The sequence below is a fragment of the Pelmatolapia mariae genome, linkage group LG3_W, assembly GCF_036321145.2.
Source record: "Pelmatolapia mariae isolate MD_Pm_ZW linkage group LG3_W, Pm_UMD_F_2, whole genome shotgun sequence".
NCBI lineage: Eukaryota > Metazoa > Chordata > Actinopteri > Cichliformes > Cichlidae > Pelmatolapia > Pelmatolapia mariae.
Window position 1 is genome coordinate 72,184,598 of NC_086229.1, and position 23,991 is coordinate 72,208,588.

At 39.5% G+C, this 23,991-nt stretch overlaps 1 protein-coding gene across 3 annotated transcripts in view; it reads left to right on the top strand.

The window, feature by feature from the left end:
* Nucleotides 1–212: 212 nt before the first annotated feature.
* LOC134624790 (zinc finger protein 665-like) overlaps nucleotides 213–23,991 on the top strand; it is a 44,588-nt gene continuing 20,809 nt past the window's right edge. Inside the window, exons 1-4 of one of the 3 annotated variants that reach the window (XM_065470348.1) lie at nucleotides 213–1,286; nucleotides 1,366–1,652; nucleotides 4,217–4,312; nucleotides 5,325–5,409. The gene's annotated coding sequence lies outside the window, so the exon portion shown is untranslated. Of the gene's footprint in view, nucleotides 1,653–4,216; nucleotides 4,313–5,324; nucleotides 5,410–14,631; nucleotides 14,858–23,991 lie in introns of those variants that run through there. The other 2 variants (XM_063469847.2, XM_063469848.1) reach the window with 2 other exon arrangements.

Below are 23,991 nucleotides of genomic sequence, written 5' to 3' on the forward strand. Positions count from 1 at the left end.
TTGCCGACTTCTTGGGTTCCGTTCTTTTTAAATATGATTCTGTTCTTATTCTTGGTGATTTAAACATACACATCTGTTGTAAGGATGACCTGCTTGCTAAATACTTTCTTGATTTAATGGACTCTTTTAACCTCCTTCAGAGGTAAATGAACCAACCCACGTTAAAGGCCATATTTTGGACTTGGTCTTCACGTATGGCCTGGATATCTGTATTAAGGATATAAATGACGCTGGGATTTCAGATCATTTTCCTATTTCCTTTGATATTGGTTTATCTGCCGCTGGACCGCAGTCTGGAGCTCTTTCTCGTCCGCTATGTGTACTCAGCTCTGAAGCTGTGTCAAAGTTTGCTGTGTCTTTTTTAGATTTGGCATTTATGATTCCTGAATGCTGCTCAGTTCGCTCATCTGATGGTTATGCTCATATTTTGTTATCTTTTTGCTGTTCTATTCTTGATTCTGTTGTTCCCATCAAAATGAAGCGCCCTAGAACCTACTCTCATTGCTGGCTAAATTATACTACACCTGCTTTACAACGTGTTTGTTGCCGTGATGAGAGGAGGTGGAAAAAAGTCACTAATTAAAAATCAACTGAAGCGATACAGAGGGAAACCCAGCGGCGTCTTCGCCTTTCTCTCCACGTCTGAGCCCCGGTGCGCTAAGGAAAGAAAGGCAGCACAGTCACTATTCTTTTAGGGAGTTGCTATTCAGTAGAGGGGATAAGTCAAAAGACTTACCCCGGGTGGGCAGAGCTCTCAACTCTGCCCGCTGCTTCCTTATGACCGACCAATCGACACCGGCCCGCTTCGCCGCCTCCAATTCCTTTCAGACACAAGCTGGGCCTTCCGTTGCTAGAGCAGTCGGACTGCTCTGCGTCCTTGCTTGTCCGCACTCTATCCTCCTGGCTCGCTTCCTGCCAAGCTCTCCCAGCCTCTCCACGGGCTTGCAGGCGCCGCTGCCTGACACTATTCACTGCGCCATCTCTGCCGCTCTGTCTCTGCCTCACTGCCTGTCAGTAGTCTGTAGGCCCTCTTATTCACCTCTGTGCCCTTCCAGGTGTATCGGATTTGTGATTGGAAGTGGGCGGAGTCTCTCCAGGGGAAGTTAATATGTTCAATAAAACATGCAACATAAATAAAACACTCCACAGAAATATAACCAAAACATGCAATACAGAAAATATAAATAAAGACACTCCACACTGAAACACAGTAAAAATACAAAAAATAACTTCCAAATAGAGTCAGTCCTTCCCTGGATGACACATGGTTAACCTGACAGTCACTGGTAAGCTGAGTGTGTGGAGTTAGTGTTGATGAAGCTGTGTGTAAATGGATGAAATGCTGTAGTTTGTCTCTGTGTTGAGGTGGATCAGTGATCCTGCAGAGTCCTGTCCTCCCTGTGATGGAGGGAGATGACGTCACTCTGCTCTGTAAAACAAAGACCACTCCCTCCAACCTCCCAGCTGCTTTCTATAAAGATGGCTCCCTCATCAGGAAGCAGCCTACAGGTCACATGACCATCCAGCATGTTTCCAGGTCTGATGAAGGCCTCTACAAGTGTGACATCAGCGGTCATGGAGAGTCTCCATCAGGGGCGATTCTAGGGTTAGAGCTTTGGGGGTGCTGAGCACCCAGAGAGCAGCCCAGCCAGGCAAGATAAACTTTACACGTATCCTTAAATGTCTCCAGTTGTCCCAAGTTCTCTCTGACTTTCTCCTGGGTGCATTTAAACCCCTGTTCCTCCCTGTCCTCATCGTCTGTTGTCTTCATCTCCGTTATCAGTCATCATAATTTCACAATCTCTGTGCAAGTCTGCAAATTTCTTTCGTAAATCATATGATTCTTAAATTCATCAAGTCTCTCTGTGCCTGGGTCGCCGTCTCAAAACATGACATCACTGTTTTGTACATTTTAACACAATTTAATCCCCACATTTGAGAAAGAAAGGCAAAACACTTTTTTTGAAAAGTCTGTAACAAAACCATCAAATCTGATAAAGGTTATTTAAATTCTGCAAAAGAAGAATGGATTGGAATAAAAAAAAAAAATACATATCCTAATCTTAATTACTAGGGGAGAATAATGAATAATGCTCATAGTGAGTAAGAAGTAAACTGAGTGCATTTGGACAGAGATTCACTTTTAATGTGTATGTATAATATAATACAGATACATAAAAAACACTCCCAAAACAGAATAAATTATTACAAATAAAAATCTTTACTGCAGATACTAATTTTACTAATTTAATAATACTAATTTTGTGTTGTAAGATTTATGAGTTTCATGTTTTCATAGTGGTACTTGGGAGAGCTTGACATTTTTCTCAGGTGGTACACACTGTAAAAAGTTTGAGAAACACTGATAAGTGTTTGGAAAACATTTAAAGCTGCAGTACAGAAGCTTTGAAACAAGCTAGCTTAAAACACTTTTAGAATATAAACAGAGCGCTCTGCTTCTCTTTACAGCTCCTCACTCCACCAGGGCACCGTTTGGCACTTTCTGATACTGTACTGCGGCAGTCATACAGACAACTGGACGGTCCAAAAGTTGGCCTACCTATTACTGGCTGAGGTTTTAGTAGAGTTGTGGCTGAACCACATAAAAATATATCATTAATTTTAATCTCCCCAATCAATTATAATGTTATGTTGGAATGTTGTTAAAGACGGTCAAAAATGTTTCAACCCAGTTTGTTTTGCAGATTCTGTATCGCAGCTTTTATATAGGGAGAACACAACTTCCAGATTGTATGAGTAAAATCAGGTTTTTTCTCTTTGTCAGTTTAACAGTTTCTGTTTTGCCTGTCACTGTTCCCTGTCTTTTTTCTTACCTGGTTCTTCCTGACCTTGTACTTTCTCCTCACGTTCCCCTCTTTCCTCTCTCCGTCTTTGGACTGATATGAAAAATTACATTAATATGAAAAATACTATTAAGATCACTAACAAAAAGTCCTCTCTCAGTCTACTTTCAACCAAAAGGCAAATAACCAAACCACATGAACATCTAATAAAAGATATAAATATTGAAACACTGATCCAACATTATCCTTTATTGACGGATCATTTGATTTTACACTTTTACCTGAATGTGGCTCCTTTTTTTGAAAAAACTTCCTTATATCCCTTATGAACCTGGCTGTCTCTCTGTACACAAACACACACACACACAACAGGAGTTATAAGGTTAATGGGCACCCAGTCAGTTAGCTAGTTAGTATCCATTTCAAACAGGACAGTGGTAACAACAGCAGGCTACGGACAATTTTAAGTTTTAGATTTTAAATAGGCTGTATACATTTCAATGGTTGTAACGGGAAGGTCAAATGTCGCTGATTTTACTACAGAGCAGGACGGATTGTAGGGTAGCAAACATCGTCGGAAAACATGTTTTCAACACTGCAGGTTACCTGGGTGTAATGTTTTTCAGCTAAAAAGAAACATGTTATGACTCCTACCTAACTATATAAAGAGTAACTGAAGGTTAAATGCAGCTAATATGTACTGTTTTAAGCCAGGCACTTAAACCTCCGCTCCGCTGCGTCTCAGCCAGCATGGCTCTGGCAGCAACGGAGCCAGAGCAGCGGAGAGCCGAGCTGGAACAAACCATTTTGGGAGGGGGGGGGGGTATCTATACTTTTGTTGTTAAAATGTTATGTCTCAACCAAGTACTGTATGGTTTTTATATTTTTAGCAGTGTGTCAGACAGACAGCAAATATTGTCCAAAAAAAGTAAGAAATCTTTGGGGATGCTTTGATTCATTTTGGGGGTGCTGAAGCACCCCCAAAATGAATCAAAGCACCCCCAAAAGTGGGCTAAAATCGCCCCTGGTCTCCATCCAGCTGGATCACTGTCACAGGTGACACACTCACCTGTCTGTGTTTCTGCAGCTTTCAACATTCACAATGTGACGACAACTTCATGACTGTGTTTGCTTTATTTTAGACAAACACACCACCACACCTCCACCTACATCCACACCTCCACCTACATCCACCTCTCCTCCTGTTATCTCCGTGTTGTCATTTGTTGGATCATCCTGTGTTGTGGTTCTACTGGTGTTACTGGTTCTGCTGGTGAGAGGATGTGTTCAAAGGAAACTTGAAGGTTTTTACAATTTGTAATATTTTGTTTAGATCCTGTGGACATGTCATCATTTGCTCCTTTTAGATTCTTACATAATATCATTTTGTTTACTTTGGTTTATCTGAGCAGATAAAGAAGATGGAGACGATGACATCACCAGTGACACCACAAACAGTTATGATACATCATCAAATCAACAACAACATCCATTCAAACGAACCAGAGGTAGATTTTTAACTGTTTAACTGATGCTTTCCTGTCATGGCAGCAATGATCACAGTCATGCTTTAGTCAAGTTTCCTGCCACTAATCTTAGTAATTTCCAACAATCAGATGGCTCTCTGTGATTGGTGACAGTGAAAAGAAAAAACTCCCATTTTAAAAGGAATCTTTTCACTTCCTCCTCGGTTTCATACGTTTATTAAACCAAGAGGACTTACTGCTGTCTCTGTTCCTCCTGCTGAACACAGAAAACTTTATTCCTCAGTCATAATCAGACGATTTTATTCTCTTTGTAAAACAGCTGATCAAAGTTTTCTAAGACAGAAAATATTGAACACAGACTTTGTTTTTCTTCTGTACTGAGTGTTTGCATGATGCTGTGTGAGTCGGTTACCTGCACTGTGTTTTCATGCTGATTTGTTTTAGAGAGTTTTTTTGGCCCAAATGATGCTCGTCTTCATCTCTTTTGGACCACATCTGTCCCACTGAACTCTCAGCAGTGCTGTCACTGAGCTAAAACATCACAAACAGCACAGACGTGTCTGATATCTGGTTTTGGTACAAACACGAGTTAAGAGGTTGAACTTTTTTAACATGAGACACAAAAAAGGACAATTTAAAGTGTTTCTGCAGGTAAAACCACAACAGCTTCCTTTAGACTGGAGTTAGTGTGAAGCTGATGAGCTTCTCACTGCAGTGTGTTCTGGTTTGGTTAATAATCATGTTTGCTTTGAGCTCTGCGGTGAAGAGTGTCAGTGTGCACTGGAAGAAGATGCAGCTTTGTGGTCGTCCACCTGCCTTTTTCTCAGAAACTAAACCCAGTTCTTTGTGGTCACTCTGAGTTTCACAGCAGACGTGTTAGAATGGAAAAAAAACTGTGGTTTATAAAAACGCAACACTTAATATCTTCAAAAGCTGCATTAAAAACAACAAATATTTCTTTCACTGTAGTCTAATAACATCACAGTACTGTTGCAGTTGTACCTGCAGTAATTTTAATGTGTTTATTGTACAGAGACTGATTCAGCTGTGATCTACTCAGCAGTGAGAACTGAAGACGTCAGTTATGGACAAACAACCATCAGAACAAGGAGGCCCAGGTACAGCTGCTCTTTATCTGTGACTGTGGACAGAGACAAGCTAGCTGCTCACACTGTTTACAGCCATCATGCTAAGCTAAGCAAACCACACCATGACTCAGAGCTCAAATTAAGTCAGTTTACTTACTAAAAAGCCAGTTTTGCCTGATGAGAGAACAACAAACACACAATAAGCTCCACACTGGTAGACAGCTTTTTTATTTGGGCTACATTTGAATTAAAAACAAACAAACAAAGAAAACAAATAATTCTTGTTTGCATTATGTTTTCTCTCATTTCCTGTCCCCTCTCCTGTTCAAATGGCAGATGTTCATATTACCGTTCAGTGTCACAGTGCCCCCTGTGAGCAGTAAACAGATCCCTAATATATTTATGTCTGGCACAGAAGCAGCTCCGTAGCTCCGCAAACGCACATAACGCACACTGCGTAGGGCACCAAATGGCCGGTAGGGCACCAAAAAGATCAGGGTCGTAAAAAAAAAAAAAAGTAAACCATATTAATACTATAAATATCATATGCATTAATATGGTTAAACAATACAAAAGCAACATAAAACAATTTTCCCGAGAAAAGGGGTGAATCTGCTTTGTGCCCTGTCTCCAGTCTCCTCCTGGTGCGCCCCCCCCCCACTCCCAGTGGTCTGTTCTATAATGCCTCAATTCGGTATTGGTAAACACCTGTTTGAACATGGCCTCGAAACGGCAACAGGAGTCGGGAGCGGAGAAAAGAAAGAAGAAGAGGAAGCGTGATGAAACTCAGGCGTCGCTTGCCGGTAAGGCAATGTTTAAATAATAATAATAAAAAAAGTTCATTATTGTAGCCCTTGCTTGCACGCTCATGTCCGTCAACTCTGTGATAGCTCCCGTTAGCAGTGTTCATACTGTGTTAACAAATGTTGCAAATGATTGATGTTGGGTAGTTTGTTTACGTTGTGGATATGAATATAGAATGGACTACTAAAAGCAACTCATCATGGTCACTCAATTGACGGTTTTCAGATAACGTTAGCAATCGTGAGACTAGCATTTCCCTCCTCAGGTTGCTAGCTGGCTAACGTCATGCATGCTACTGATTAACCTTAACTTTGGGATAGGTCAGTGATGCAGTCAAGTATTATTATCAGATTAGACAAGATTACTTTGTATGTTGCTGCATTTCAGGATATCTATAAAGACGCATATCTTATTTATGCGGCATAAATAAGATATGAAAATTCCAGTAATATAGATTTCCTACTTGCGCATTTATATCAAATTATGTACAGCATGTTTATATTGCCATTTGCCATTATGAAAATCTATACATGTAAAATATAGTTAGTAATTTTTAAATGTACCAGTGACTTACTTAATTTATTAGTCTTATAATGCAATTTTTCGTAGGCCTACTGTAGATTCAAAATTGTATTTCTGTAAAATCCCTGAATATTTTCTCTTGTATGCAGGGTCAATGCTTAAATATGTTCAAGGAGGATCTCAAGGACAGGATGAACCATCCAGTAGTAGTGCCATCCCTGGACATCAACCACCAGCCATTGTAGACCCTGCAACAATCCCTAGCCAAGAAGAACAAGAACCATCAACCACCAGTTCAGGTACAGTTCCATACACAAGTACCACTGAGAGTCCTGTCACTGAGAGACTATCAGAAAGTGACACTGGTGACACAGGTATTAAAACGTACCTGCGTTCATCAATGGGGCAGGAACGTTTAAGTGGTCTGGCTGTTATCAGCATCAATGGTGACGTGGCTCAGAAGCTATCATATGATGACCTTATAGCTGATTTTGCAACCAGAAAATGCAGGCGTGTGCCTCTCTAGGGCATACTCTGACAACTAATTGTAAAAATGTTTAACATAGTTACTTAAGGAATGTGGCTTTTGTGTTCAAATTCTTATTTTTCTTATTTAAGTTTCTTATTTAAATTCTATTGTGAAACTATTTGTAAATATATTAATAATAATACTATTATATTATATATATTATTTTTTTATAAAAAAAATTACACATTATTGCCAGGCTCTTTGTTCTTGTTCCAATGTTCAATTTTTGTTTCAGTATTTATTTGTAACAGTATTTTTAACCTCCTTTAACCTTATTTATTTGTTTAACTGTCATGTTTGTTGTTATTTAATTAAACAAATTCCACTGAGAAATTCAAAAGTATTAATGTTTTTTTTTTTTTTTTTTTTTTCAGTGGCGGGGGGGCACCATAAAGCATTTGTGCTTAGGGCACCCAAATGGCTAGCAACGGCCCTGCACAGAAGCTTTCTTTTCATTCAAGCTAAAATCCGGGACAAACTGTGTTCCTTCTCAGCTCAACACGAAACGCGTAATAATTTCTCTGAATGCGGGACGATTCCGTTTGTACGGGACGGTTGGCAACTTCACTAACTAACCTTATGAATAAAATAAGTTCACTATCAGTAAAGCGCCCACCCAGCTGTATAGAAACTCCGTCATGCTAGCTAGTACGCAGTACGAGTTATTGTAACTGACTGTAAAAAGTCAGCACAACAAAAATAAACTCCACCTAAACTTGGTTTATATCTGACCCAGATAGACTGCACGTCATAACTTCTTACCTGAAGTTCAGTTCACCTGACACTCGGACTGGCGGCTGCCTCGGGTCTCTCCTCCTCCTGCCTCCCCTCTCCCTCATCCACCTGCTGGCCTCCACCACTTGTTAATTTTACTGAATCTGTGGAAGCTCCGCCACAGCCACCACCAAACAACTGAGTTATTTTTACACACCGGCCAGCATCTGGCCAATCCACCACCTTTCATTATATCGTTACAACAATAAATAAATAAATAAAAAAAAATCATCAGACCACCGAGCAAATGCCCGATGGCCAGTCCAGCTATGGTCGTGCGTGCCATCAGTTAACCCTTCGCGTGCCAACGGTGGCACGCGTGCCTAAGGTTGCCGACCCCTGGTGTAGATTCTGAGGTCCCTGCAGGATTGAGGGAATTATTCGTGATTGACTGAGAAGAACTGTCTCTAGACTGTAGCTTGGTTAATAGTTCATTACTAGCCATATCTCTGGCTAAGTCTGTATTTACTTCACACGCCTTCCACTCAGAGGTAACTTGGGGTGACAGAACAGTTTCACTCACCTCCGAGTGTTGGGCGGTGTGACGGCGACGCGAACGCCGCTTTTTCTTGGCTGTGGACCCGTTGAAGTAGACGGTGGGGCCTCCTGCAGCGTCGCAGAGGCTGGGGAGGCGAGTGTTGGCGGAGGGTAGGCAGGAGCTCCTGGCAACTCCAGAGGCCCCCAAGGGCCAGGCGTGTACCGTGGAAATTCTCGTCATAGTCAGGAGCAAGCCACGGCTCCCACCAGAGCTCTTCCTCTAGTTGCGCGCTTGTGGCGCGCTGCCGCTCCTCGGGGTCAAAATCCATGCCCCCCACAGCATCCTCGTGTTGCTCAGTGGAGGGCAAGACAGGCCGTAGCAATGCGCGACGGCGGCGTGAAGGCCGCTTCCTCTTTGAAGCGGCCGTGGACAAAACTTTATTTTCCATGGTGACCGGCTCCTCGTCCTCTGACCACATCCGTGCCAGATAGGAAGCAGGAGACGAGTAGTCCGATCGAGGCGGCGAGGGTGGGCGGCCGGTCCGAGGCGGGGTGGCTGGCGAGAGCTTCACCTTGATCGGTGTTCTTTGATCAGTGGGTTTTGGTCAGTGATTGTTGATCAATGGTCATGGGAATTTGCATAATTATGATTAAGGAACTGACCTCACAGCCCATTGTTCCTTCAGTGGGCTGGTTTCAGTCATTATGCAAATGTACTGTTTATAAGGTTTGGGGAAACCTGCAGTCAGCTGAGACTGAAGAAGTCACTTGGATGAGTGACGAAACGTTTCTCCCACAAAACGCTACGTCCAGATGAACATATTCAACTTTTGGAGATTTACTTCCCTGGATGATTGAGAATGCATCAAGACCTTAGCAATTCTCCTTCTCACGATGACGTTTAGGGAAAGGAGATAGGCGCTAATTTTGATTTTTTTTTTTTTTTTTTTTTTTTAATTTAGACAATTGAACATACATAGTGATGTAGAATATAGAAAGGGTATGAAAGTTTTCATAGCTTGTAGTATTTTGAACAAGTTATGTATACAAATGCAAGTACGTAAACAAAAAGGTATATTTTAGGAGAAAACAGATAAACAAGATAACTGAAAGAAAAATAAAAAAAAAATAAAAATAAATAAAAATAAAAATAAAAAAATAAAAAATTGTGCTCAAGGTATAAATAAACAACATGTAAGTCAAGTGAAACTATATATTCGACACAGCTCTTGTGTTTTACATGCTTTGGAGTTAGTACTGTTCTTAAGATTCTCCAGATAATTGGAAAACAGGGCTTTAAAAGCAACTATGTTTGGACGCTGTTGAGAAAATTTTGTACAATGTATGTGAAATTTGGCAAAAATAATCAGAAGATTAATAATATATTTTTCCCTGGAATTATTTTATCGGTATGTGAGAGGCCAAATAGAATATGTTGAAACTTCAGTTTACATGAGGGATCAATTTCGGTGTTTATAAAGTTATTTAGATCAATCCAAAATACATGTGTATAAGTGCATTCCCAAAATAAATGACATATTGTTTCCTCTGCATTGCTGCAAAAAGTACAAAGAGTATCGATATTTTTTTTAAATTTAACCAGATTTGTCTTTACCGGATAACATCTGTGGATCAACTTAAGAGTAACTTCTCTTATCTTATTAGTAATAATAAATTTCCTTGATAGAATCCAAGTGTTTTTCCAGTCTATATCATTGTAAATATTGTTCCAGTAAAATACAGCTGCATGTTTGGAAACAATATCTCTTTTAATAATTTGTCTAATACATTGATTTGTGGCTTTATCACTCAATAAAGGACAGGTGTTACCGATGTATATGCTAGCAGGGTTTAGTTCTGGAATAATACAATTTCTACCTTTAGGAGCAGACACCAGTAACCTTCTCACCCCATCTGGTATTGCATCAAAAACTACAGCATATTCTCTTGGAGTGACAGGAAAATCATAAACAGACAAAAATTCCTTGTAAGAAAATAATTGACCATTATCATTCAGTAACTGACTCACAAGTAAAATATTTCTATCAACCCATTTCTGAATATATAATGATTTGTTCTTAAATTTAATATCCTGATTGTTCCAAATGAGATATTTATGGGGAGAAAAGTTGTGAGAGTATATCATTAACCAAGATGATAAGAGTTGACTATGAAAGTTGGAGAGTTTAATCGGTAATTTAGAGATATTGTAGTTGCATCTTAGCAGAAAGTGCATTCCTCCAAGTGAGTTAAAGATATGGTTGGTAATAAAATTCCAAATTGAATTGGGATTTTTTAAAAAGAGTTTGATCCATTTGATTTTAAAAGACGCATTTAAGGAAGTGAAATCTAAAGAATTTAGGCCACCAGAACACAACTTGTTTATCATTACATTTTTTTAATATAATGTATTCTCTTTTTCCAAATGAAGTTAAATAATATTTTATCAATTTTTCTGCATAATTTTTTTGAAACATCAAGTGCCATAGCTGCATAAATAAGTCTGGAGAGGCCTTCAACTTTGGCTACCAAGGATCTCCCAGTGATGGATAAATCTCTTTGAAGCCAAAGATTAAATCTATGTTGTATTGCAGTTATAAGAGGGTCAAAATTTTCAGATAATCTGGCATCTTGGTCTTTTTGAATGATAATACCAAGATATTTAACCTTATTTTTAACAGGAACACCTGATATAATAATATCTGTGCAGAATTTAACGGGGAGAAGTTCACATTTTGGAATGTTGAGTTTAAGACCAGAGGCTATTGAGAAAGTATTGACAACTTTGAGAGCTTCATCAACTTGATATTAATCCTTTAAAAAAAGTGTTGTGTCATCCGCTAGTTGAGTAATAGATAATGTTCTGCCAGCAATAGAGAGACCCATTACACTGCTGTTTTTAAAATGAATAGAGAGTAACTGCATAGGAAGAAGGAAAAGATATGCAGAAATTGGACAACCTTGCCGGATCCCACGGTTGATATCAAATCTTTTTGTTGTACCAAATGGGAGTTTGATTGAGCTATTTGCATCTGCATATAAAGTTTGAATTGATTTTTTAAACATATTTCCAAAACCAAAAATATCAAGAGCTCTGAACATGAATTCATGTTCAATGGAGTCGAAAGCTTTATAGAAATCCAAAAAAAGAATGAAACTATTATCTGTGATTAGATCTGAATGATCCAAAATATCAATTACCAGTCTTATGTTGTTAGTTATGTGTCTGCCAGTCATAAAATCAGACTGTGTTTCATCAATGATATCATTAAGTGCACATTTTAAATTTTTAGCCAAACACATAGCAATTATTTTATAATCGTTATTCAGCAGTGAAATAGGTCTCCAATTTTCTATCAAAAGGGTGTCTTTATGAGGTTTCGGAATCAAAGTAATTAGTCCCTGAGTCAAAGAAGGAGGGAGCTTTTCATTAGCAATGCTTTCAATATATACTTTATGTAAAAAGCGTGATAAGTCCTTTGAAAATAATTTGTAAAATTCAGAAGTCAAACCGTCATTCCCTGGACTCTTATTAAGTTTGATTTTATTAATAGCACCTGTCTAGTATTGTGATGGGGGCATCACACATAGTTTTATTATTGTCACTAATTGTCTTAATATTACCTAAGGAATTATAGAATTTTTCTATGGCTTCTGTAGAAAAATTAGATTTATATAAATTTTTATAGAAAAGTTCACAAGTCTTGGAAATCACTTGAGGGTCTTGTGTGATGACCCCACCTGAACAAAGTTTAGTCATGCTGGCAAGAGCATTATGGTGTTTTTCTAATTTGAAAAAATAGCTAGAGTTTTGTTCTCCCTCTTCAAGCCATTTCCTTCTTGACCGCACAAAGGCACCTTTTGCCTTGTAAATATATATATTATCTAATTTTAATTGTAGAATTTGAAGTCTGTTCCGGTTATCTTCAGATAAATTATCAGGTGATCTAGACAAAGTGATAATTTCAGAAATTATTTCTGACTCTTCTTTTTTTCTATTTTTAACTATTTCAGCTCCCCTTTTCGTTAAAAGGGACCTCAATTCAAATTTCATAAGCTCCCAATTTTTACAGAAAGCATTTTCAACACATGCCATGTTCCAATATTCATCTATTTTTGTTTTAATTTCCTTTACCAAAGAATCAATTAGTAGAAGAGAATTATTTAATTTCCAATATGAATTCACTCTTTTAGATGGTTTACTAGCATACAAACATATCTCCAAAAAGATTGTTTTATGATCTGTCAAGGGTGTTGGCAACATTTTTGATGTAGAAACATATTCGGATAAAGGATCAGAAATTAGCCAATAATCAATACGAGACTGTGATGAGCCAGATCTATTTTTCCACGAAAATTCCTTAATTGTTGGATTTTTGAGTCTCCAGATATCAATTAGATCTCTTTCATTCATAAAATCCAACATATAATTACTACTTTCCTGACTTTTACTTGGCCATCTATCTATCATGTTGTTGAGTGAATAGTTCCAGTCTCCTCCTAATATAATTTTTAGATTAGCAAATTTACTTATTAAAGACTCAATTTTTTCATTCATAACAAGTATTAGGTCAATATTCTCCTGTTTGTTATTATAGCCGTAAATGTTACCCAGTAGGAGGGTCTGATCATTAAAAACAACAACCAGCAAAATAAAATGTCCTTTTGGATCAGTTTCTGAAGATATAATTTTTCCATTAAATTTATGATTCAAAATCAGAGTTCCCGCTGAATGGTTTGTGCCATGAGACATCCATAAATCTTCACCCCATTGGGATTTCCAGAAGTTAGCATCCTTAGGTTCAGAGTGGGATTCTTGTAAGAAACAAAAGTCAGTATTCAAACTTTTAGCATATAAAAACAGAGCTTTCCTTTTAGTATTGTCTCTTAGTCCTCGAGCATTAAAAGAAATAAAAGATAAAGATGAAATTTTGAAAAGTAAATTAATTAAATTAATTAAAGTAAAAAGTAACTTTTTACCCTGAGAAGAGTGTGTAAGCTTCAGAGAGAGCAGAACTACTCTGTCTAAAAAAGTGCTTCACAAAACATTTTAGCAGCAACAGCATACTATAAGTCTTCAGAACAATAGGGAAACACGACCTTGAGGTATATCCACAACAGGACTGGAAGAGAATTCAGTGAATTTCTTTTCTGTTCACGAAAGCACGGGCTCCCACGAAGTAGGCAATTTTCCCTTCCTTACGTGCTTTCTCCACCTGTGGCCATAGCTGGTTGCGTCTCTCTCGGTCCTCGGGAGAAAGATCTTCTTTGAAATGGAGCTTCCTTGTCTTCAGGTAGTCAGACCGCTTCGCCGCCTTCCAGATGATGTCTCGAAAGTGTCTCATGGTAAATTGCAAAATTATGGCGCGATGCAGTGGCGCAGAAGAGGACTCACGTCGTTGACCGATCCTGTGGACTGAATCAAGTACCTCCGGGAACTTATCACGGTGGTCAGGATCCATGTTTTGGCAGATTTCAATAACCTTACTACATACGTTTTCTCCTTCTTCTTCAGGTAGCCCGTGAAGTCGCAGGTTCCATCTTCGTTTATACCGAGAAAAATCCAGCACTTTGTTTTCCAGCGTTTGAATTTTCTCTTCTGCTTTATCCACCCTTACTTCAGTACGAGACACTTTTCCTTTAAGCTCCCTGAGATCTTCTGAGATAAAGTTAATAGTAACCTTCAGGTCGCTAATACTTTTCTCGATGTTAGCTCCTTGCTCTTCGATAGCCATCTTGAGCGTCGTAATAATGCTTTCCGCCGTGTCAGTTTCCATCACTCTTTTCTTACCAGAAGGTTTTGACGGGGAGGAAGTAGGAGTGATAAGAGTTCTCTTATTTGAGCCCAGGTTTTTTGCCATCACATACAGCAAGAAGTGTGCACCTTAGAGTTCGCTTTGCTGCTTTAAAAGGAATTTTAAGACAGAGCGAGTTCTGTAACAGACCGTTCACAGCGCCGCCATCTTGGCCCCCCCGCGCTAATTTTGAAATAACACCCCACGTGGATACCTTGTGACGCTGAGTCACGTGACCGCACAGCCACAAATCACAGCAGAGCCGGGAAGAGGGGGCGGAGAAAGTGTGTGTGTGTGTGCAGGAGAGGAGTCGCGAGTTGTTTGCCAACCGCCAATACAAATGTAAGAAGAAGAGAGGAGTCGCGCAGAGAGAGCTGCTTTTTCACGAAACGGGAGTAAAGTAGTGAACTTACAGGAACATATACCACTGCCATCGATCTGCACACCCTTGTCTCCTGGATTGTAGCTGAGATCGGCGTGAACCACGTGGGTCTCTGCTCCCTGATCTGTTTCCTGTGTTTGGAAAGACTTCCAGCTTCATCACGGAGTTTCTCTCGGTTTGTGGGCTCATCTAAAGGTAAGCATCGATCTAACTTTAATGTGGGTTCAGTTTATGGTGAGTTTATCTCTGTTGAGAATAATAGATTGCTTGGTATACACTGGAGTTAGACAGACTGTAGACTTTGTGATTGCTTGCAACATGATATTATGGCGGTTTCTAGGGAGTAAGAATACAGGTACAAGCCTGGGGGACAGACCACGTGACTTTCGCGCGTTGCATGCCGCAAGCATTTGCAGCAACGAAAAACGTTCATTTTCCCTTTCCAATAAATTCTTGCTTTTTCTTTGCACCCCAAAAAAGATATGTACAAAACGAAGGAGAACAATGCCGGTCCGTACAAAGACAGACTTGATGAAAAGTCAAAGAAAAGATATGAGGAAAAAATCAAAGGAGTGAAAGGGTCAGACCCCTACGAGCACACCGAGTGCACAAAAGACGTTAGCGTGCTGCCCAACTTTCACCACGCTCATATTTATAATTATACGGTTCTTGGAGTGAGTGCATACACTCATGAAGTTTAGTAACTTCAGGTCACTGCAACAAGCCCAGGTACAGTTTACCGACGGATGGGTACAGGATCGTCTTCATAAATACACATTTGTTAACTGTTTATTGATAGGACCGTTGAGCTCAACGGTAATTAATAAGTAGTGGAAATAATTTCTGGTACACATTACAGAAATGTAGCAGTGACAATAATATTGTATGTTGTAATCGTACTGGCCAATTAGTGATAGAAAAAAGCTGTTTTATCCTGTGAATAAAAGTATATGTTTTTGTCAATGTACCATGGTAATAACAGAAGCGAAACGCAATATTGTGTCAGGACAATTCACTATTTAAGCACAATAAACAAAGGAGCATAGCTCAACAATTTCTGTTCAGCACCAGACTTGCTTGTAACCTATATTACCAATAACAACCGATCTCTTTACCCGTCGGCTTCCCGTGGCTGTCATGCGACTGCTATTGCATTTAATCATACAACAGCTTCTTGCCATTTTTTGTGTTTTTTTTTTTATCGCTGTGTAACTGATTTCAATTGAAAGCCTGGGTGCGCTAGTACCTCTTGCCACGACTTCCCAGAACTCTTTGCAGTTTTACCCCCGAATGACGTCAGATTTTCAATATCTATAGAGAGTGAGAGAGTAGTGGAAGCCTACTGAGCAGGGGTGCCAAAGGGCTACCCCCGCCGCCCGTACCCCCTTACGCTATAAAGGTGTGTGTGAGGAATGCTCCTCAGATCAGCCTTTAGAATAGGACTTCATAGGATGATCTCCAGATGCATCTGTATTTTATTTACTCCCAGCCAGGGGCGATTCTAGGATCAGATCTTTGGGGGTGCTGAGCACCCAGAGAGCTGCCCAGCCAGGCACGGTAAACATGTCTCTGTCAGTCCCTGCATCCTTAAATGTTGTTGCTGCAAAAGAAGAATGGAATAAAAAAAAATATCCTAACCTTAATTCCTGGGGGAGAATAATGAATGATGCTCATAGTGAGTAAAAAGTAAACTGAGTGCATTTTTTGGACAGAGATTCACTTTTAATGTGTATAATGTATAATACAGAAACATTAAAAAACACTCCCCAAACAGAATAAATTATTACAAAATATTAATAAAAACGATAAAAATGGAGGCAACTTTTCATGTGGTAGAATGTATACAATGTATGAAAAAATCTTTACTGCAGATACTAATTTTACTAATTTAATAATAATAATAATTTTGTGTTGTAAGATTTATGAGTTTCATGGTGGTACTTAGGAGAGCTTGACATAACAGTTTGAGAAACACTGATAAGTGTATGTGTGCTTTTGGAAAACATTTTAAGCTGCAGTACAGAATCTTTGGAACAAGCTTAAAACACTTTTAGAATATAAACAGAGCGCTCTGCTTATCTTTACAGCTCCTCACTCCACCAGGGCTCCGTTTACCACTTTCTCATAGTGTGCAAATGTGATGTATGTACTGCAGCAGTCATACAGACAACTAGATGGTCCAAAAGTTGGCCTACGTATTACTGGCTGAGGTTTTAATAGAGTTGTGGCTGAACCACATAAAATTTATCATTAATTTTAATCTCACTGCAGACCTCCTAGGATGAGACATTCTTCCAATCTACAAACGATCGTATACTTTTAAGCATATATGAGTATATGTTTCTAAGCATAAATGGCAATATAAACATAACAACCGTGTACCACATAAAATTGGTTCGAGGTCAGTAAACACAGCCAGAATTCATACATAAGGTGCACCAGATTATAAGGCGCACTAATGATTTTTGAGAAAATTGAAGGATTTCAAGTGTGCCTTTTAGTGCGAAAAATACGGTAGACTATGTCAATTAAACATTATAAAGCAGAGGGTGGGGGGTGAGTTTGCAACCATATTAGTTAGGTTGTTTAATATTTCTGCTAAGTACTGTTTAGAATACCAGAATAGGGAGGATGGTGTAGGTGTAGGTTTAAGTAAATTAGATTGAACAATGAAGTATTTTGGGTGTAGTGCATACAGCTATAACACAATAGCTTTGGTGTTTTATTTTGTTTTTAAACTTGAGTATGAACTTATACAAAATTCAGAAAGATATTTAAAAAAAACAGTTTTTGGCAGATATCCAAATTTATGAGATCAGTATTGAACATAAAAAAAAAAAAGTGGTATCGTGCGATCTCTAGTTGAGATCTGGGATTTTTCTGTCTCAGTCGAGTCAGGATTTTGGACTCTGCTAGGTCAGATTCTTGTAGATCTCCGCAATGCTTCTTCCAGGCTCCTCAACTGCTGCGCACTGGCTCCAGTGAGGTGAGACATCCTCTCCACCACCTCAAACCAGTCCAACAAACCATACACTAGAACACCCAACTTGTTGAGCTTCTAAGATCCTCCACTTACCACTGCAACAAGACTACCCATTAGAATACCCAAACTCACTGAGTTTCTAGGAACCTGCACCCAATAATTGCAGCAATAAGGAAGCAAGGCTTTCCCCATTGGTCTGGTTGAAAATCCTCCCGAATCAAAAACAGCTCACCATTGCAAATTCTTTGCAGTCTCTCTCTTGGTTTGTTAACCCTTTAAAGCCGGTTGGAGCGGACACGCTCCATTTTGCGTAACTATTTTTAAATCCCGGTAGCACTGCAACCACGTAAGCTAGCGCAATAATTTTTTTTGCATATGAAACCGGAGGAGTTGTACTTACATCTTATGCCATCAGCTTGTCCTAGTTCACAGTTTCCTTCCACATATAGCTTTGCAAAAACTGCATAAAAAGCACTTGCAGCAACAAAAACATAATATTCCAGAAACACGCTTTGCCGATCTGATCAGCTGTTCATAACACTTCCTACGTCCATCAGCGTGAACTATCGCATGTCCGCCATGACCTGGCCGAAACCGGAAGTGATGTCATTTTGTGGAAATGTAGGTTTTTTTTACCATCAGGGCATCATGAGCCTATACTGGTGTTTTTAAAAGTTATGTTTCACTTTATGACTTTCTGTGTCGTTTCTGGGATGCTCAGGACTATTTTGATGCATATGCTGTTATTTTGCAAATTTGCATTATAATATTTATTTTCGTTTTTCCTGCAGTATATGAAAATTGGTGTATTTCAAAAATAAAACTATGAAGACACTTAAAATAAATTTCCTGTGGTGGGAAACTATTTTGTGCAACTTTTTTGCATTTACAGTTTCGAGGGATAAACCTCTTAAATTTCTCTAACTAGAAATATATGTTAAAAAAACAAAAACGATTTTCTATTTTTTTGTAGTTTATTGCTTTTTTTTTTTTTTTTACAATTTATGTAATTACTATGCACTTAATGCATAAATATTATTAAAAATTTGGGCTATAATGGTTGTATTGATGTATATCAACTTGAAATGCTCACAAAAATGGCACTACAACATGTAAAAATATAATATAAGCTCTGGCGGACTTGGTTCTATGGTAGGTCTTAAAGGGTTAAAATGTCCTGTATGTGTGAGTTGCTGAAGCATATGTCGCGGTTCCCCGTTTTTGAAAACAAAAGAATGATGGAACTGAGTCAATTTTTCCTCAGGATGGCCAGGCATCGCGTGCCGGTGATTTAGCAAAACTCACCTGAGGAATCCTGCTTGACAACGCCACATTTTTATGGAAATTTTCAAAATTAGCTGCAAGGACTTCCGGGATGACGTCACACTGAGAGGATCAGAGGCTTGTGAGCTCCCGATAAGACTTTTCAGAACTTTAATATCTTGCTTATAAATTGTGTTGCCATTGCGCACAAAACAGGTGACTGACTAATGGAAATTATGCCAAATAAAAAAGACAAAACAGAGAATGCCGATAAGAGACCTCCGAAGTCTAATTTGCAACTCCGAAGTCAGGTCAGCCCCGAGGCTAACCTTGAAGCTAATGACGGAAATATGGCTGAAGCTAATCCAAGCTTTCCCTTCGACTATGATATGTTAACTGCAAAAATAACAGCCGTGGTTGGTGCGATTGTAGAAGGGAAGATGGATGTTATTAACAATAAACTTGACGCTATTTAGGCAACCCTTGATGGCAACACAAGACGCCTTGATGAAGCCGAGACACGCATATCGAAGGCAGAGGATATAATTGCCGACATGGAAGCTAGGCTGACTCGTGTAGAAAGTAAGATGTGCACGTTCACGAATCGGCTAGATGACCAAGAAGCTCGGAGTAGAAGAGATAATCTCGGCATATTTGGTGTCAAGGAAGGCGTGGAAGGGGCGAATGCTATTACATATTTTTAAAAGTGGCTTCCCTGTCTTCCTAATATGAAGACAAAGAACGGGAGGATCCGACTGGACCGCTGCCACAGAAGTTTAGGGGAACCAACATCAGGTTCCCCAAGAGCTGTTATAATGAAACTCCATTACCCGACCGATAAAAGGGAAGTGTTAGCCATATTTTCAAGCAACTTAAAGAAGTCCAGACGCTTTTCTTTGCAACTCCTTTGACTACCTGAGAACCTTCACAGACATTTATGCTCCGAATGTATATCTGGAAAATTTTTACTCAGAACTTATAAAAGAAATATCTGTCAATTTGACAACATTTACTGTTCTGGCAGGAGATTTTAATTGTAGCATAGACCCAGAAATGGATGAAAATCCACCATCCAACAACTCAGTATCCAAAAAGTAGTGGTGGGCGGATCGATCCAAATATCGATAGTATCAATTCCAAGTTGGGATCGGTATCAGATCGATACTAGCCTGGTGAGATCGATTCTTTTCTGCTTGTTTGCTATGCTGTGCTTTCGGCAAAAACGAAACAACCAGGTCGCTGGACTCACCGCTCCTGTGTCAGCGGAGAGCACTTTGCTCCCTCTCCCCCACTTTTATGTTTCGGTGTTGCGCTGACACCTCACGTGACTTAGACACTTTGGGGGTTGTTAAGTTGTTTACATATTAATTATATATTTTTTTGTTTTTGTTGTGGAGAATTTTAATTGTAATTTTTGTATTATAGTTTATCAACAGTATTTGTTTTAATTTGTTTACTGGTTTGAGTGCACTTAAGATTAAAAAAAAGATCGCCACCACGGCAGACCCGATAGCATTTTCATTCTTTGCAGCATCATTTATTCTTACAATAATCACACGGTTGCTGTAACAGTACATTCAACAGCTGCAGCTCTCCCGCCCTGCCACATACCCCCCTCGCCCGCTTCACCTCACCCCGCGAGCAGGCGAGGGAATCGGCCCGGACCATCGGCGCCCCATGCACCAGCCCAGCGACGGGGAAGTGTCCACTCTCGCGGTTGGCCGCGCCTCCAGCGGAAGCCCCGGAGCTGGCCTGATGGCCACCCATATGGCAAGGAGCGGTGGCGCAGCAGGCATGGAAGTGAGCTGGGGCTCACAGACAGCTGGGCAGACGGCCAGCACGCAGGACCATGCAGCCTGCGTGCCGAAGCGGACAGCATGCCGCCTTCAGACGTGGCAGGACCCCCGTGCACCTTGACCTCCGTGGCTCACCCCAAGCCTCGCGCTGTCCACCCTTACAGTGATCACATGGTTGCTGTAACAGTAACGGCTGCAGCCCTCCTGCTGCCAGCTGTGCACATCAACACCAAAAACAACAACAGCACAAGCAGCGCACAGGTTTTAAGCCAGCAGTGAAGGTGAGTCCATCTCACCTGCAGCGGCATCGCAGGCCACGACCCGCCACAATAATAAAACAATTTTTATTTAATTATATATAAATTATTTCTCCTAATTATGTCCTGGGTTTTAACTAATTAATAATACCAAAGGAAACATCACAAAAAAACACTTAAGGTCATGAAAATTGATTGTGATTTAGCAATTCAATGAGGCATCCACCTTATTTATTGAAAAGTATCTTATCGGTATTGGTATCGGCGATACTGGCCTGAATTTACTTGGTATTGGATCGATACCAAAATATGCAGTATCGCACACCACTACCAATAGATAGACGTTTGGAGAACTCTTCATCCAGGTGAAAAAGATTATACTTTTTATTCTCCACATAAGAGTTATTCCCGTATTGATTATTTCCTTGTCTCAAGGGAGGTCCTCAACAGAGTTAGTATTTGTGATATTGGCACGCGTATACTTTATATACGCGTATCAGACGGGCTTTATTAAGAATAGAGAATCAATTACAAACATGAGAAAATTACTGAACATTATAGAACACTCCAAGGTAACCAAAACACAAGGACTTGTTGTATCACTTGATGCAGAAAAAGCTCTTGACTGCGTTGAGTGGACTTATATGTTTGCTGTGATGGAGAAATTTGGCTTGGGCAGGGGGTTTATAGACATGATCAGACTTTTATATGTCACCCCAAGAGCATGTGTTTTAGTAAATGGTATTAAATCATGAGAATTCTGTTTACAGAGATCAACAAGACAGGGGGACCCGATTTCCCAATTAATCTTTGCTTTGTTATTGAACCACTGGCAGAGGCCATTAGAAATAATCAAAGTAGGCTGACTTACGGTATGTAGAGGGAGGACGTATGTGCGAGGGCTCCCGGTTCACATTTTAAAACTATATTTTTATAACGAACTTGTTGCGTACACTGCAACACATCTGTATGTTTAAGTCAATTTAACTAACTTTGAAAATACTGAGCATGTCTAAACAAGCGAAACCAATTAGCAAAATAGTGTCATTAATTGAACTGTGTGATGAACGTAGCACTTGACCGTTCCAGTTGTAAACCTACAAATCTCTCCAAAAAAGCCAAGTTATTATCCTTTTTTTGGCCCAAATAGGATGTGTTGACCCCTGGCGGTTTTTATTGCCACAAACTAAATCATTTTCTTTTTTCTCTAATGTACATCATTCATATAGTAGAATAGACTATTTCTTCATTGACCAGAATCTTCTCCCCTTAGTCAAGAAAACGGAATATTTAACCATTGTAGAGTCAGATCATGCCCCTGTACTTTTAGATCTTGCTTTTCCTTTTTACCAATCAGAATACCCACCCTGGAAATTAGACAGGACTCTCCTGGCAGATAAGGGTTTCTGTAAAACGATATAAAAAAAAATAGATGATTTTCTATTTTTCAATCAGAAAGATAATGTTTCACCTTCCCTCTTGTGGGAAGCATTAAAGGCTGTAATCAGGGGAGAAATCATTTCATATTCGTCTAGAAAAAATAAAATGAATCAAATTAGGCAAGAGGAACTAATTAAAACCATTTCTATGTTAGATGCTCAGTACTCTGCTTCTCCTTCTCCTGAGCTTTATAAAAGGAAGCTAGATCTCCAAATACAATACAATTTGCTGTCAACTGAAAAAACTGAACGTCTTCTGTTAAAATCACGAGGTTATGTATATGAGCATGGCGACAAAGCTGGACGTTTATTAGCACACCAACTTAAATGCCGCTTAGCCGCACAACAAATCACACAAATACGAAAAGATGATGGTGAGTTAACAATTGACCCTGAAGAAATTAAAGCAACTTTCACTACATTTTATTCAAATCTATATACATCTGAGACTACAAGTGATTGCTCTGATATGGAGCATTTCTTTAACAATCTTCAGGTTCCTCTTATAACAGCAGCCCATAGGACTGAAGCTGAACTTCCACTCAGTCATGTAGAAATGGGTACTGCAATAAAGGCGATGCAGAATGGCAAGGCACCGGGCCCTGATGGGTATCCCATTGAGTTTTATAAAAAAATTTCTGACAAGCTAACAACAATTTTACTTGATGTCTTTAATGATTCCTTGCCTCGTGGGTCACTTCCACAGACAATGACTGAAGCATCTATTTCTCTCTTGCTGAAATCAGGTAAAGACAGCACAGAGCCTGGTTCATACCGTCCCATTTCACTCCTAAACTGTGATGTAAAAATCGTGGCAAAGGCTCTTGCCCTACGCCTAGAAACTACAATCCATGACGTAATATCTACTGACCAAACTGGCTTTATCCCAGGCCGTCACTCATTTACGAATGTCTGCTGGCTCCTAAATGTCATCCACTCTCCTGCATCCAGAGTGGTGCCTGAGGTGGTTATTGCGCTGGATGCAGAGAAAGCATTTGATAGGGTGGAATGGGGTTATTTATTCGCTTGTTTAAAAAAATTCGGTTACGGCCCCAATTTCATTTCATGGATAAGACTTTTATATACATCACCCAAAGCCTCTATAATCATAAATGGTAAATGTTCACGTTATTTTAAGTTGACAAGGGGTACCCGTCAGGGCTGTCCAATCAGTCCATTGTTATTTGCCCTGGCCATAGAGCCCCTCTGTATTACACTCAAAACTTTGTCATCAATTGCAGGTATCCATAGGATGGATAAAGAGCATAGAGTGTCCCTTTATGCAGATGATCTGTTAATATATGTATCTGATCCTGTTTCATGTGTCCCCCATATCATCCACACCCTAAGCAGTTTTGGCTCCTTCTCTGGGTATAAACTGAACTTCAGTAAAAGCGAATGCTATCCTGTTAATGATTTGGCTCTTCAAATACAGAACAGTGCTACACCTTTCAAAACAGCTAAAAATGGCTTTAAATATCTAGGCATAAATATAACAAGAGATTTGCATAATCTCTATGAAGAAAATTTCTGTCCGTTACTTGAAAAGGTCAAGTCAGACTTAAAGAAATGGAAGCCACTTCATTTATCG